This window comes from Triticum aestivum, chromosome 1B, assembly GCF_018294505.1.
Source record: "Triticum aestivum cultivar Chinese Spring chromosome 1B, IWGSC CS RefSeq v2.1, whole genome shotgun sequence".
NCBI lineage: Eukaryota > Viridiplantae > Streptophyta > Magnoliopsida > Poales > Poaceae > Triticum > Triticum aestivum.
In genome coordinates this window covers 313645535-313659794 of record NC_057795.1, presented here as the reverse complement: position 1 = coordinate 313659794, position 14260 = coordinate 313645535, and positions in this window count along the sequence as shown.

The window sequence follows — 14260 nt, the reverse complement described above, 5'->3', positions numbered from 1 at the left end:
GAGCACAACATGAACCAGCGGCAATATATTCAGCTTTGGCGGTGGATAAGGATACCGAGTTTTGTTTCTTGGAGGACCAAGACACAAGAGATCTACCAAGAAATTGACAAGTACCCGAAGTGGACTTTCTATCAACCTTGTCTCCGGCATAGTCCGAGTCAGAATAGCCAACAAGATCGAAAGAGGCCCTCTTAGGATACCAAATGCCAAAGTTTGGTGTATGGATTAAGTATCTCACTATCCTTTTCACGGCCTTAAGATGACATTCCTTAGGGGCAGCTTGATATCGTGCACACATGTACACACTTAACATGATATCGGGACGTGAAGCACATAGATATAACAATGAACCGATCATAGAGCGATAAACCTTTTGATCAACCGGTTCACCGTCTTTGGTCAAGTCATTATGTCCACTCGTAGGCATGGGTGTAGACATACCTTTGCATTCTTGCATATTGAACTTCTTGAACAAGTCCTTGGTGTACTTTGTTTGAGAAACAAAGGTACCATCCTTAGTTTGCTTGATTTGCAGCCCAAGGAAGAATTTGAGTTCACTCATCATAGACATCTCAAACTTTTGCGACATTAGCTTCCCAAACTTTTCACTAAAATGAGGGTTAGTTGAACCAAATATGATATCATCAACATAAATTTGGCACACAAATAGTTCTCCATTAACCCTTTTAGTAAAAATAGTAGAATCAATTTCCCCAATTTCAAAGCCTTTTTCAATAAGAAACTTGGTCAAGCATTTATACCAAGCTCTAGGAGCTTGTTTAAGACCATAAAGAGCTTTGTGAAGTTTGTAAACATGATTGGGTTTCTTAGGATTGACAAAGCCGGGAGGTTGCTTAACATAAACTTCCTCCTCTATTTCACCATTTAGAAAAGCACTTTTAATGTCCATTTGGTACAGGGTGATATCATGATGATTAGCATAGGCAAGTAAGATGCGAATGGACTCAAGTCTAGCAACAGGAGCGTAAGTCTCACCATAGTTCATACCTTCGACTTGTGTGTAGCCTTGGGCGACGAGACGTGCTTTGTTGCGAACTACTTGTCCATCTTCATCTTGCTTGTTGCGAAACACCCATTTGGTACTGATGATGTTGTGGTTGTTGTCGGGCTTCTCAACCAATGTCCAAACTTGATTCCTCTCAAAGTTATGTAGCTCTTCATGCATAGCATTTATCCAATCTGGATCTTCCAATGCTTCTTCGACCTTCATAGGTTCAATGCTAGAGATGAAAGAATAGTTTTCACAAAAGTTAGCTAAACGAGTTTTAGAGCGAGTGATTCTCCTGGTTTGAATGTCATTGTAGATTTTCTCGACGGGATGATCTTTAGCAACTCTTGCTCGAACTCATGAAAGCTTTTGCTTGGGTCTTCGTTGAACATCTTCTTCATCTTGTTCTTCTTCTTCTTGGCCTTCTTCATTGTTGGCATTGTCGTTCTTGTCGCGGTGGAGAAGGAGGTTGTTGACGTTCGTCTTGATGCACTTCCTCGTTTTCTTCATCTTGGTGTGTCCCGCTTGTGGATGCTTCCATATCAACTCTTGGTTCACCTTGTCATGAAGTTGAAGCTTCCACTTGGACGGACGAGGTACTCTCCTTCACCTCCATTGGACGAACCTTGCCAATAGCCAAGTCTTGAAGTGCTTCCGAAGGATCTTTGTCACCTACATCAATTGGCAATTGCTCTACTTGCGAGCCGTTAGATTCATCAAACTTCACATCTACCGTTTCTTCAACCTTTCGGGTGAAATTGTTGTAGACACGGTAAGTGTGAGAGTTTGAGCCATAACCTAGTAGGAAACCTTCATGAGATTTAGGAGCAAATTTAGAGCGACGATGCTTATCAAGAATGTAGCACTTTGAGCCGAATACTCGAAAGTATCCAACTTGGGGTTTGTTACTGGTGAGGAGCTCGTATGTCGTCTTGCCGAGTAGCTTGTGAAGATACAAGCGATTTGTTGCATGACAAGCTGTCTCAACCGCTTCCGCCCAAAAGTGCTTCAGCGTCTTGTACTCATCAAGCATCGTTCTTGCCATTTCGATGAGCGTCCGGTTCTTCCTCTCAACAACTCCGTTTTGTTCAGGTGTATATGTAGCCGAGAACTCGTGTGAAATCCCTTCTTCGTCAAGAAAGGTGTCCACATTTGCGTTCTTGAACTCCGTTCTGTTGTCGCTGCAAACCTTCTTGATCTCCACTTCAAATTGATTTTGGGCCTTCCTTGCGAAGTTTTTGAAGATCTTTTGTACCTGCGATTTATCATCGAGAAAGAACACCCACGTAAATCTGGAAAAATCATCAACTATAACTAGACCAAAAGAATTTCCACCGAGACTCTTGTAGGAGTTGGGACCAAAAAGATCCATGTGAAGTAGCTCGAGTGGCCTCCTTGTAGTCATGATGTTCTTCACGGGATGCCTTCCTCCAACCTGTTTACCTGCCTGACAAGCGCTGCAAAGTCTATCCTTATCAAATATGACATCGTTAACTCCAAGGATATGATTTCCTTTAATAAGCTTGTCAAGGTTTCGCATACCAACATGACCTAATCGTCTATGCCACAACCAACCTTTTGAGGATTTAGCAATGAAGCAAGTTTTAGGTTGAGCCTTTTTAGTGAAATCAACAATGTATAGATCACCCCTACGCACACCGGTAAAGACCATTTTATGATTATCTCGACGAAACACTTGGCAATCTACTTCAGTAATAGAACATTGAAACCGAAATCAGCAAGTCTAGATACTGAAAGTAAGTTGTAACCAAGAGATTCAACGAGCATGACATTTTGTATGGAGCTATCATGTGATATGGCCACCTTACCGAGGCCAACCACCTTACCCTTTGAGTTGTCACCGAAAGTGACATACTTTCGAGGACTATCATTATCAGCAAGCTCACGGAACATGTCTTTATCTCCGGTCATGTGATCGGTACATCCACTATCAAGAACCCATTCCTTTCCTCCTGACATATATCCCCGAAGATTTGCCATAAGACCAAAATGTCTCATTGCATCATCAAGATCGAAGTCACTATCATCATCCTCATCATAGTATCCATGTTCAACATCGTCATGTGGTGGATCAAGTCCTAGAGAGGGTGATTCATTAGAATGAGTTTGATAATCTTGCTTATGAATTTTTATAGCTTCGGAAATAATGTCACTAATGATACCAACATTTCCTTTGGCACGCATAAGGTTTGTAAGCTCAAATAGACGATCACCAAACATAGGATCACTAGTATTCATCTTACTCAAGGCAATAGACTTATGGGGAATTTCTTCAAGATTTTTCAAGGAATAATCGGGAAATCGTTCCTCAAGAATTTTCCATATAGTGTAGGCACACTTAAAAGTAGGCAAACATCCAAGCAAGTTTCTAGGCAATCCTCTAATGATAAGATCGGCAGTTCTAAGATTCCTAATCATGTCAATTGACTCATCATGGGTAGGATGCATAGGATCAACATAAGGTGCACAAGGGCTAGCAATGTACTTGTTAAAATGATATTGATTGAAAATAACAAGCATCTCATTTTTCCACTCATGAAAATACTCTCCATCAAGAATAGGCACTCTATGTCTAATACTCCCAAAGTAGACTCATCCATCTTCCTCCAATGGTGATTAAACCAAAGCAATGGAGACCAATGCTCTGATACCACTTGTAGGACCTTGAGAAGAGGTGTCTAGAGGGGGGGGGTGATTAGACACTAAGTACCAAAGTTGCAGTTTTTAGGTTCTTTAAGTTTAAGTGGAGTTTAGGCACAATTTCAACATTCACAATACATATCAAGCAAGCATGCAAAGAGTATATGAGCAGCGGAAAGTAAAGCATGCAACTTGCAAGAAAGTAAAGGGAAGGGTTTGGAGGATTCAAACGCAATTGGAGACACGGATGTTTTTGGCGTGGTTCCGATAGGTGGTGCTATCGTACATCCACGTTGATGGAGACTTCAACCCACGAAGGGTAACGGCTGCGCGAGTCCACGGAGGGCTCCACCCAAGAAGGGTCCACGAAGAAGCAACCTTGTCTATCCCACCATGGCCGTCGCCCACGAAGGACTTGCCTCACTAGCGGTAGATCTTCACGAAGTAGGCGATCTCCTTGCCCTTACAAACTCCTTGGTTCAACTCCACAATCTTGTCGGAGGCTCCCAAGTGACACCTAGCCAATCTAGGAGACACCACTCTCCAAGAAGTAACAAATGGTGCGTTGATGATGAACTCCTTGCTCTTGTGCTTCAAATGATAGTCTCCCCAACACTCAACTCTCTCTCATAGGTTTTGGATCTGGTGGAAAGAAGATTTGAGTGGAAAGCAACTTGGGGAAGGCTAGAGATCAAGATTCATATGGTAGGAATGGAATATCTTGGCCTCAACACATGAGTAGGTAGTTCTCTCTCAGAAATGGTATGCTGGAAGTGTAGGTTCGTTCTGATGGCTCTCTCCACGAATGAAGAGGAGGTGGAGGGGTATATATAGCCTCCACACAAAATCTAACCGTTACACACAATCTGCCAAACTCGGTGGGACCGAATCGTTAAACTCGGTCAGACCGATTCAGCAAATAATGTGACCGTTAGGGTTTTCGGTGGGACCGAAATGCAACTCGGTGAGACCGATATGGTTAGGGTTAGGGCATAACGTAATCTCGGTAGGACCGATTACACAAACTCGGTAAGACCGATTTGGTAATAAGCTTTCCAGAGAGTTGGTCAGGCAAACTCGGTGGGACCGATTACACAAACTCGGTGAGACCGATTTTGGTAATAAGTTTTCCAGAGAGTTTGCATTGTAATCTCGGTAGTACCGATTTCTCAAACTCGGTGAGACCGATTTGATAATGGACATACACAGAGAGATTACAATCCCATCTCGGTGAGACCGAGATCCCTATCGGTAAGACCGATTTGCTTAGGGTTTGTGGCAGTGGCTACTTATGGAATCGGTGGCACTGTATAGGAAATATTGGTGTGACCAATTTTGGCTTTGGGTTTAGGTCATTTGTGGAAGTGGGAAAGTAGTTGAGGGTTTTGGAGCATATCACTAAGCACATGAAGCAAGAGGCTCATTAAGCAACACCTCATCCCTCCTTGATAGTATTGGCTTTTCCTATAGACTCAATGTGATCTTAGACCACTGAAAATGTAAAATGAAGAGTCTTGAGCTTGAAGCTTGAGCCAATCCTTTGTCCTTAGCGTCTTAAAGGAGTTCCCACATCCTTTAGTCCATGCCACTCCATTGTTGAACTTATCTGAAACATGCTAGATAAAAGTGTTAGTCCAACAAGAGCTATGTTGACATTAATTACCAAAACCACCTAGGGAGTACTTGTGCTTTCACTAAGACAATTGATGTGCTTTGGGGTGCCCCCTGCCCGTGTATATAAAGGAGGGGGAGGGGAGAGGGCCGGCCTGGGCGCGCCCCCAAGGGGGGGGGGAGTCCTACTAGGACTCCCAGTCCAATTCGGACCCCCCTTCCTTTCCGGAGGGGGAAAAGGGGAAAGGGAGAGAGATAGAAGGAATGGGGGCCCGTGCCCCATCCCCTAGTCCAATTCAGACTCCAATGGGGGGGGGGGGGCGTGCCACCTCCTGTGGCCTGCCTCTTCCCCTATGTCCCATGAGGCGCATTAACTTTCTCGGGGGGTTCCGGTAACCCCTCAGTACTCCGAAAAATACCCGAACCACCGCGAAACCATTCCGGTGTCTGAATATAACCTTCCAATATATCAATCTTTACCTCTCGACCATTTCGAGACTCCTCGTCATGTCCATGATCTCATTCGGGACTCTGAACAACATTCGGTCACTAAAACACATAACTCATAGAATACATATCGTCATTGAACGTTAAGCGTGTGGACCCTATGTGTTAGAGAACTATGTAGACATGACTGAGACACCTCACCGATCAATAACCAATAGCGGAACATGGATGCTCATATTGGTTCCCACATATTCTATGAAGATCTTTATCAGTCGAACCGCAATGTCAACATATGTTATTCCCTTTGTCATCGGTATGTTACTTGCCCGAGATTCGATCGTCGGTATCTTCATACCTAGTTCAATCTCGTTACCGGAAAGTCTCTTTACTCGTTCCGTATTGCATCATCTTATAACTAACTGATGTCTACTACACAACCTTCTTCTTGTAGACATTGTTGGGCCTGCAAGTGCACAAGTTTGTAGGACAGTAGCAAATTTCCCTCAAGTGGATGACCTAAGGTTTATCAATCCGTGGGAGGCGTAGGATGAAGATGGTCTCTCTCAAGAAACCCCGCAACCAAATAGCAAAGAGTCTCTTGTGTCCCCAACACATCCAATATAATGGTAAATTGTATAGGTGCACTAGTTCGGCGAAGAGATGGTGATACAAGTGCAATATGGATGGTAGATAAAGGTATTTGTAATCTAAAATAATAAAAACAGCAAGGTAACTAATGATAAAAGTGAGCGTACACGGTATTGCAATGGTAGGAAACAAGGCATAGGGTTCATACTTTCACTAGTGCAAGTTCTCTCAACAATAATAACATAGATAAATCATATAACAATCCCTCAACATGCAACAAAGAGTCACTCCAAAGCCACTAATAGCAGAGAACAAACGAAGAGATTATGGTAGGGTACGAAACCACCTCAAAGTTATTCTTTCAGATCAATCTATTCAAGAGTTCGTACTAGAATAACACCTTAAGACACAAGTCAACCAAAACCCTAATGTCACCTAGATACTCCATTGTCACCTCAAGTATCCGTGGGCATGATTATACGATATGCATCACACAATCTCAGATTCATCTATTCAACCAACACAAAGTACTTCAAAGAGTGCCCCAAAGTTTCTACCGGAGAGTCAAGAAAACGTGTGCCAACCCCTATGCATAGGTTCATGGGCGGAACCCGCATGTTGGTCACCAAAACATACATCAAGTGGCACGTGATATCCCATTGTCACCACAGATAAACATGGCAAGACATACATCAAGTGTTCTCAATCATTAAAGACTCAATCCGATAAGATAACTTCAAGAGGGAAACTCAATTCATCACAAGAGAGTAGGGGGGGGGGGGAGAAACATCATAAGATCCTACTATAATAGCAAAGCTCGCGATACATCAAGATCGTGCCATAGAGAGAACACGAGAGAGAGAGAGAGAGAGATCAAACACATAGCTACTGGTACATACCCTCAGCCCCGAGGGTGAACTACTCCCTCCTCGTCATGGATAGCTCCGGGATGATGAAGATGGCCACCGGTGATGGGTTCCCCCTCCGGAAGGGTGCTGGAACGGGCTTCCTAAGAGGTTTTTGCTGGCTACAGAGGCTTGCGGCGGCGGAACTCCCGATCTATATTCTGTTTTGATGTTTTTAGGGTACGTAGGCTTATATAGGCGAAAGAAGTCGGTCGGGGGAGCCTCGAGGGCCCCATGAGAGGGTAGGGCGCGCCCCCCTGTCTCGTGGCTTCCTTGATGCTCCCTTTACTTCAACTCCAAGTCTCCTGGGTCACAATCTTCCCAAAAATCACGCTGCCGAAGGTTTCATTCCATTTGGACTCCTTTTGATATTCCTTTTCTTCGAAATACTGAAACAGGCAATAAAACAGCAATATGGGCTGGGCCTTCGGTTAATAGGTTAGTCCCAAAAATGATATAAATGTGTAAAATAAAGCCCATAAACATCCAAAAGGGGTAATATAATAGCATGAAACAATAAAAAATTATAGATACGTTGGAGACGTATCAAGCATCCCCAAGCTTAATTCCCGCTCGTCCTCAAGTAGGTAAATGATAAAAACAGAATTTTTGATGTGGAATGCTACCTAGCATAATTCTCAATGTAATTTTCTTTATTGTGGCATGAATGTTCAGATCCAAATGATTCAAAATAAAAGTTCATATTGACATAAGAAATAGTGATACTTCAAGCATACTAATCAAATTAATCATGGCTTCTCAAAATAACATGGCCCAAGAAAGTTATCCCTACAAAATCATATAGTCTGGCTGTTGCTCTATCTTCATCATAGAAAGTATTTAATCATGCACAACCTTGATGACAAGCCAAGCAATTGTTTCATACTTTAGTAATCTCAAAAAATTTCAACTTTCACGCAATACGTGAGCGTGAGCCATGGACATAGCACTATATGGGGAATAGAATGGTGGTTGTGGAGAAGACAAAAGGGAGAAGATAGTCTCACATCAACTAGGCGTATCAACGGTCTATGGAGATGCCCATTAATAGATATCAATGTGAGTGAGTAGGGATTGCCATGCAACGGATGCACTAGAGCTATAAATATATGAAAGCTCAACAAAAGAAACTAAGTGGGTGTGCATCCAACTTGCTTGCTCACGAAGACCTAGGGCATTTTGAGGAGGCCTATCATTGGAATATACAAGCCAAGTTCTATAATGAAAATTCCCACTAGTATATGAAAGTGACAACATAGGACACTCTCTATCATGAAGATCATGGTGCTACTTTGAAGCACAGGTGTGGAAAAAGAGATAGTAGCATTGTTCCTTCTCTCTTTTTCTCTCATTTTTTCTCATTTTTTTCTTTGGCCTTGTTTTTTTTCCTTTTTGGCCTTTCTTTTTTTATTTTTCTTTTTCTTTTTTTTTTCTTTTTGTAAAGTACGAAGTCTCATCCCGACTTGTGGGGGAATCATAACCTTCATCATCCTTTCCTCACTAGGACAATGCTCTAATAATGAAGATGATCACACTTCTATGGATTTACAACTCAAAGCTAGAACAAGATATGACTCTATATGAATGCCTCCGGCGGTGTACCGGGATATGCAATGAATCAAGAGTGACATGTATGAAGATTATGAAGGTGGCCTTGCCACAAATACGATGTCAACTACATGATCATGCAAAGAGCAATATGACAAAAGTAATGTGTGTCATATGAACCAAACGGTGGAAAGTTGCATGGCAATATATCTCAGAATGGCTATGGAAATGCCATAATAGGTAGGTATGGTGGCTGTTTTGAGGAAGGTATATGGTGGGTGCATGGTACCGGCGAAAGTTTTGCGGCACAAGAGTGGCTAGCAATGGTGGAAGGGTGAGGGTGCGTATAATACATGGACTCAACATTAGTCAAAAGAACTCATATACTTATTGCAAAAATCTACAAGTCATCAAAAACATAGTATGACGCGCATGCTCCTAGGGGGATAGATTGGTAGGAAAATACCATCGCTCGTCCCCGACCGCCAGTCATAAGGAAGACAATCAATAAATAAAATTGTGCTCCAACTTCATCACAAAGAGGTTCACCATACGTGCATGCTACAGGAATCAAAAACCTCAAGACAAGCATTTTTCATAATCACGTCAACTAGCATGACTTTAATATCACTACCTCCATATCTCAAAAAAATTATCAAGTATCAAATTGATCATAGCATCCAATTCACTTTCCATGATAGTTTTTATTATACCCAACTTGGATGCTCATCATTCTAGGACCAAATTTGTAACCATAGCAAATACCACGCTGTTCTAAAAGACTCTCAAAATAATATAAGTGAAGCATGAGATACTAGCAATTTCTACCAAATATAACCACCGCCGTGCTCTAAAAGATATAAGTGATGCACTAGAGCAAATGACCAACTACTCCGCAAGATATAAGTGAAGATCAATGAGTAGTCGAATAATTGTGCAACTATGTGAAGACTCTCTAACATTTAAGGAATTTCAGATCTTGGTATTGTATTCAAACAGCAAGCAAAACAAAATAAAATGACAATGCAAGGATAGCACAACTCATGTGAAGAAGCAAAAACTTAGGCTCAACCGATACTAACCGATAGTTGTTGAAGAAGAAAGGTGGGATGCCTAACGGGGCATCCCCAAGCTTAGATGCTTGAGACTTCTTGATATATTATCTTGGGGTGCCTTGGGAATCCCCAAGCTTGAACTTTTGTGTCTCCTTAATTCCTCTCATATCATGGTTTCTCTTTTTATCAAAAGCTTCATCCACAACAAACTCAACAAGAACTCGTGAGATAGGTTAGTATAAACCAATGCAAAACCATATCATTTTCTACTGTAACAAATCACTAAAATTATTATTCAACATTGCATACTAAATGTATCTGCATATTTAATACTCCTATCCTCAAATAGAATCATTAAACAAGCAAACATATGCAAACAATGCAACCATAACAGCAATCTGCCAAAACGGTACAATCTGTAAAGAATGCAAGATTCATCATACTTACCTAACTCCAAAAATTATGAGAAAAATACTATGCTGTAGAAGATTTATCAGAGCTCATTATTCAAACAGTTTCAACATTGTATCGTTCTCTGACTTTTCTAGGGAATTTTTGCAACATCGGTAAACTTTCTGTTTTCAAACAGCAACATGTATACTAGCAAAATAAGCATGGTAAAGGCTATCCTTGACATTTTTAATGAAAATAAAGATGCAAAACATTATTCTAAATAACAGCAAGAAAATACTAACAAAATAAAATGACGCTCCAAGCAAAACACATATCATGTGGTGAATAAAAATATAGCTCCAAGTAAAGCTACCAATGAACTAGGACGAAAGAGGGGATGCCATCCGGGGCATCCCCAAGCTTAGGCTCTTGGTTGTCCATTAATATTACCTTGGGGTGCCTTGGGCATCCCCAAGCTTTGGATCTTGCCACTCCTTATTCCATAGTCCATCAAATCCTTACCCAAAACTTGAAAACTTCACAAAACAAAACTCAACAGGAAATCTTATAAGCTCCGTTAGTGAAAGAAAACAAAACCACCACATTGGTACTGTAATTAACTCATTCTAAATTCATATTGGTGTAATATCTACTGTACTCCAACTTATCTATGGTTCGTACCCATCGATACTACTCATAGATTCATCGAAATAAGCAAACAACACATAGAAAACAGAATCTGTCAAAAACAGAACAGTCTGTAGTAATCTGTATCAAACGTATACCTCTGGAACTCCAAAAATCCTACAAAATTAGGGAGTCCTAAGAAATTTGTGTACCAATCTATAGCAAAAAGAATAATATAATAAACACCTTACTGTGAATTAACAAAACTAATTTACTGGGTGCAAAACTTTCTGATTTTCAGCAGGATCAACACAACTATCACCGTAAGCTATCCTAAAGGTCTTACTTGGCACTTTATTGAAACAAAAGCTATAAAACATGATTACTACAGTAGCATAATCATGTGAACACACAAAAACAGTAAGGATAAATATTGGGTTGTCTCCCAACAAGCGCTTTTCTTTAATGCCTTTCTAGCTGGACATGATGATGACAATGATGCTCACATAAAAGATAAGAATTTAAACATAATGGGAGCATCATGAAGCATATGACTAGCACATTTAAGCCTAACCCACTTCCTATGCATAGGGATTTTCTGAGCAAACAACTTATGGGAACAATAATCAACTAGCATAGGAAGGTAAAACATGCATAACTTCAAGATTTTAAGCACATAGAGAGGAAACTTGACGTTATTGCAATCCTACAAGCTATGTTCCTCCCTCATAATAATTTTCAATAGAATCATGAATGAATTAAACAATATAACCAGCACATAAAGCATTCTTTTTATGATCTACTTGCATGGAAAATTTACTACTCTCCAAACAAAATTCTTCTCATTCGGAATAGTGGGAGTATCATAAGAGACCTGAACACTAAAAATTGTTTCCACATTAAAAGAGTAATGTTCAGAAAAAGGGTAATCATAATCATGACAAGTTTTATAAATATAATCATCACTACTTTTTATAGCATAAGTTTCATCACAATAATCATCGTAAGTAGCAACTTCATTCTCATCATAATCGATTGAAACCTCTCCCAAGATAGTGGAATCATTAAATAAAGTTGACACTCTTCCAAATCCACTTTCGTATTCATCACAATAAAATTCAACATCCTCCAAAATAGTGGGATCACTACTTCCTAAAGTTGACACTCTTCCATACCCACTTTCATCAATATAATCATCATAGGTAAGAGGCATGCTATCATCATAACAACTTTGCATATCAAAACTTGGGATGCTAAAAATATCATCTTCATTAAACATAGCATCCCCAAGCTTGGGACAAACATTAATTTCAGCAAATATATTCTCAAATATGTCATCCTCATCAAACATAGATTCCCCAAGCTTGGGCCCTTTCATATCATAAGCATAATCACTCTCATCATTGAAAATATGGATGGCACCAATAGTATAGCAATTATCATCATCACAATGAGTAGTAGGAGCAACATCATTTGGGAGGGATACCTTTCTACCTTTGTGGCTCCTTCTTTTCTTTTTCTTCTTCACATTATGTGTGGGTTCAACCTTCCTCTTTGAGCTCCTTATTGACGAGATTGGTTGAATAGAAAGCTCCTCCTCGTTACCTGATTCATCATAAGAAATAATAGGAGGATATTGGGAAATCTCTTCCATTTCATTAGTGTTCTCTTATTATTCTATTTGCTTTCTTTTCTTTAGGTAATTGGAAATATAAGGATTTTCAATGCAATTGTCCGCACAAAACATATAAATCGTCTCTATATCAAAATCAAGAAGGTTATAACGGGCAAATTCTGGAAGGTGCTTAATTAAACGATTCATTTCTTCATAACCCATAAGCAAACTAAGTTCATTATAATGTGCAAGGGAAATCAAATCATCACAATTTTTGGACATGATTCGATCATGAAACAACTTGCATCGGAGATGTAAATGACCACTTTCATTGCAAAGTTCACAAGTACGGCCAAGGAAATATAATTTTTCAGCACTCTTATCTAGTCTTTCTTGTAACAATTTAGTTCCTACATGCTTATGCCTCTTGCAGTATCTATCTTCTCTATTTGGTGTATCTATGCAAACCCAATGCTCTCCACAAAAATCGACATGCTTATAAGAGACATTTTCATTATAACTAGTGCAATCATCATTAGTACTATGGATATTCAAGGAGTTCATACTAACAACATTGCAATCATGCTCATCATTCAAGGATTTAGTACCAAGCATTTTAATGCATTCTTCTTCTAGCACTTGAGCACAATTTTCCTTTCCATCATACTCACCAAAGATATTAAAAAGATGAAGCGTATGAGACAACCTTAACTCCATTTTTTTGTAGTTTTATTTTATAAACTAAACTAGTAATAAAACAAGAAACAAAAAGATTCGATTGCAAGATCTAAAGATATACCTTCAAGCACTCACCTCCCCGGCAACGGCGCCAGAAAAGAGCTTGATGTCTAATACACAACCTTCTTCTTGTAGACGTTGTTGGGCCTGCAAGTGCACAGCTTTGTAGGACAGTAGAAAATTTCCCTCAAGTGGATGACCTAAGGTTTATCAATCCGTGGGAGGCGTAGGATGAAGATGGTCTCTCTCAAGCAACCTCGCAACCAAACAACAAAGAGTCTCTTGTGTCCCCAACACACCCAATACAATGGTAAATTGTATATGTGCACTAGTTCGGCGAAGAGATGGTGATACAAGTGCAATATGGATGGTAGATAAAGGTATTTGTAATCTGAAATAATAAAAACAGCAAGGTAACTAATGAAAAAAGTGACCGTAAACGATATTGCAATGGTAGGAAACAAGGCATAGGGTTCATACTTTCACTAGTGCAAGTTCTCTCAACAATAATAACATAGATAGATCATATACCAATCCCTCAACATGCAACAAAGAGTAACTCCAAAGCCACTAATAGTGGAGAACAAACAAAGAGATTATGGTAGGGTACAAAACCATCTCAAAGTTATTCTTTTGGATCGATCTATTCAAGAGTTCGTACTAGAATAACACCTTAAGACACAAATCAACCAAAACCCTAATGTCACCTAGATACTCCATTGTCACCTCAAGTATCCGTGGGCATGATTATACGATATGCATCACACAATCTCAGATTCATCTATTCAACCAACACAAAGTACTTCAAAGAGTACCCCAAAGTTTCTACCAGAGAGTCAAGAAAACGTGTGCCAACCCCTATGCATAGGTTCATGGGCGGAACCCGCAAGTTGGTCACCAAAACATACATCAAGTGGCACATGATATCCCATTGTCACCACAGATAAACACGGCAAGACATACATCAAGTGTTCTCAATCATTAAAGACTCAATCCGATAAGATAACTTCAAGAGGGAAACTCAATTCATCACAAGAGACTAGAGGGGGGAGAAACATCATAA